Below are 3,447 nucleotides of genomic sequence, written 5' to 3'. Positions count from 1 at the left end.
CGGTGGGGGGGCTTGTGGGGTGTGGCTGGGGGCGGCAGGCCGGCCCTGCCGGAGGCCCGTATGCAGGGGTGCCTGCACGGGGTGGGAAGGGCCGGCGGCGGGCTGCCTGTGCTCTCTCACCTGGGGCGGCGGTGGGGGGGGTTGCGGGGGGTGGCTGGGGGCGGCAGGCCGGCCCTGCCGGAGGCCCGTATGCAGGGGTGCCTGCACGGGGTGGGAAGGGCCGGCGGCGGGCTGCCTGTGCTGTCTCAGTCGGGGCGGCGGTGGGGGGGCTTGCGGGGGGTGGCTGGGGTCGGCAGGCCGGCCCTGCCGGAGGCCCGTATGCGGGGGTGCCTGCACGGGGTGGGTGGGCCTGCGGCGGGCTGCCTGTGCTCTCTGAGCCGGGGCGGCGGTGGGGGGGGCTTGCGGGGGGTGGCTGGGGTCGGCAGGCCGGCCCTGCCGGAGGCCCGTATGCAGGGGTGCCTGCACGGGGTGGGAAGGGCCGGCGGCGGGCTGCCTGTGATCTCTCAGCCGGGGCGGCGGTGGGGGGGGTTGCGGGGGGTGGCTGGGGGCGGCAGGCCGGCCCTGCCGGAGGCCCGTATGCAGGGGTGCCTGCACGGGGTGGGAAGGGCCGGCGGCGGGCTGCCTGTGCTGTCTCAGTCGGGGCGGCGGTGGGGGGGCTTGCGGGGGGTGGCTGGGGTCGGCAGGCCGGCCCTGCCGGAGGCCCGTATGCGGGGGTGCCTGCACGGGGTGGGTGGGCCTGCGGCGGGCTGCCTGTGCTCTCTGAGCCGGGGCGGCGGTGGGGGGGGCTTGCGGGGGGTGGCTGGGGTCGGCAGGCCGGCCCTGCCGGAGGCCCGTATGCAGGGGTGCCTGCACGGGGTGGGAAGGGCCGGCGGCGGGCTGCCTGTGATCTCTCAGCCGGGGCGGCGGTGGGGGGGGTTGCGGGGGGTGGCTGGGGGCGGCAGGCCGGCCCTGCCGGAGGCCCGTATGCAGGGGTGCCTGCACGGGGTGGGAAGGGCCGGCGGCGGGCTGCCTGTGCTCTCTCACCTGGGGCGGCGGTGGGGGGGGTTGCGGGGGGTGGCTGGGGGCGGCAGGCCGGCCCTGCCGGAGGCCCGTATGCAGGGGTGCCTGCACGGGGTGGGAAGGGCCGGCGGCGGGCTGCCTGTGCTGTCTCAGTCGGGGCGGCGGTGGGGGGGCTTGCGGGGGGTGGCTGGGGTCGGCAGGCCGGCCCTGCCGGAGGCCCGTATGCGGGGGTGCCTGCACGGGGTGGGAAGGGCCGGCGGCGGGCTGCCTGTGATCTCTCAGCCGGGGCGGCGGTGGGGGGGGTTGCGGGGGGTGGCTGGGGGCGGCAGGCCGGCCCTGCCGGAGGCCCGTATGCAGGGGTGCCTGCACGGGGTGGGAAGGGCCGGCGGCGGGCTGCCTGTGCTGTCTCAGTCGGGGCGGCGGTGGAGGGGCTTGCGGGGGATGGCTGGGGTCGGCAGGCCGGCCCTGCCGGAGGCCCGTATGCAGGGGTGCCTGCACGGGGTGGGTGGGCCTGCGGCGGGCTGCCTGTGCTCTCTGAGCCGGGGCGGCGGTGGGGGGGGCTTGCGGGGGGTGGCTGGGGGCGGCAGGCCGGCCCTGCCGGAGGCCCGTATGCAGGGGTGCCTGCACGGGGTGGGAAGGGGCGGCGGCGGGCTGCCTGTGCTCTCTCAGCCGGGGCGGCGGTGGGGGGGCTTGCGGGGGGTGGCTGGGGGCGGCAGGCCGGCCCTGCCGGAGGCCCGTTTGCAGGGGTGCCTGCACGGGGGTGGGTTGGGGGGGGCGGCGGGAATTTTTTGGTTTTTGTTGCTTTTTTATTTCTTTTTCCGCTTTTGAAACAGAGACGCCGCCCCGTCCTCGGGCGTTTCAGCCGAGCTGATGGAAAGCGGCGCCCCTTCCCGTCGCTTGCGGGGGGGGGTGGTGCAGGAGGGGGGAGGCGGCGCGCGCCTGAAATTCCCCTCGCCACCCCCCGTTTCCGAGACTTCGCCGTATCTAGTGGAAGGCGCTAAGCTTGGCCGGACTGTCTCGCTGAAGGCTTTCTTACTCTGCATCGGTTCTGACGGTGGGCGAGAAAAAAAAACAAAACCAAAGCAGAGCAGGGAAACAGTTACAAAAAGTTCTTGAGAGCCAGCACCGGCCCGCCCATCGGCAGACGGAGCGGCGCCCGGGGTCAACGAGTGCCACCCTGCTGCTTAGCAACCGGAACCCGAGCCGGCCCGCCCCGCCCACCCGCCGGCAAGGGGCGGGCGCTTCCCCGCGGCAGAAGGGGGAGACAGAGACTGAGAGACGGGGTCGAGGAGCAGGCGGGGAGCCTTGCGCTGAGGTAGGCTGGGGACGGGGCCTCTTTTCCGAGAAGATTGAGGTTTGAGTCGGGGGGGGGGGGGGGGGGGGCGGCGGCAGGGGCTGCTTGTGCGCTCTCGGCCGGTGCGGCGGTGGGGGGGTGGCGGGGTGGGGGGGGGCAGCGGAGCGGCCGTGCCGGAGGCCCGTATGCAGGGGTGCCCGCACCGGGGGGGGGGTGGGGGGGGGCGGCGGCAGGGGCTGCTTGTGCGCTCTCGGCCGGGGCGGCGGTGGGGGGGGGGGCTTGCGGGTGGGGGTGCGGCGGCCGGGCTGCCGTGCCGGAGGCCCGTTTGCAGGGGTGCCTGCACGGGGGGAGGTGGGGGGGGGGGGGTGGGTGGGGCGGGGCGGCGGGAATTTTTTGGTTTTTGTTGCTTTTTTATTTTTTTTCCGCTTTTGAAACACAGACGCCGCCCCGCCTTCGGGCGTTTCAGCCGAGCTGATAGAAAGCTGCGCCCCTTCCCGTTGCTTGCGGGGGGGGTTGGTGCCGCGGAAGGGGGTGGCGGGGGGGGCGGGAACGGGACGGGGACGGGGACGGGGACGGGGACGGGGACGGGGACGGGTCTGGCCGACGGGTCTGGACGACAGCGCCCCCCCCACCCCGCGTCCCGGCCGGCCACCACGTCTACCCGGGACCGGGTCGGCGGGGAGGACAGGTCTACCCGGGACCGGTTCGGCGGGGAGGACAGGTCTACCCGACAGCGCCCCCCCCATCGCCCCGCGTCCCGGCCGGCCACCACGTCTACCCGGGACCGGTTCGGCGGGGAGGACAGGTCTACCAGGGACCGGTTCGGCGGGGAGGACAGGTCTACCCGACAGCGCCCCCCCCATCCCGGGTCCCGGCCGGCCACCACGTCTACCCGGGACCGGTTCGGCGGGGAGGACAGGTCTACCCGGGACCGGGTCGGCGGGGAGGACAGGTCTACCCGACCGCGCCCGCCCCCGATCCCGAGTCCCGGCCGGCCACCACGTCTACCCGGGACCGGTTCGGCGGGGAGGACAGGTCTACCCGGGACCGGGTCGGCGGGGAGGACAGGTCTACCCGACCGCGCCCGCCCCCGATCCCGAGTCCCGGCCGGCCACCACGTCTACCCGGGACCGGTTCGGCGGGGAGGACAGGTC

The sequence above is a fragment of the Opisthocomus hoazin genome, unplaced genomic scaffold, assembly GCF_030867145.1.
Source record: "Opisthocomus hoazin isolate bOpiHoa1 unplaced genomic scaffold, bOpiHoa1.hap1 HAP1_SCAFFOLD_105, whole genome shotgun sequence".
NCBI classification, from domain to species: domain Eukaryota; kingdom Metazoa; phylum Chordata; class Aves; order Opisthocomiformes; family Opisthocomidae; genus Opisthocomus; species Opisthocomus hoazin.
This window is presented reverse-complemented; position numbering follows the sequence as displayed.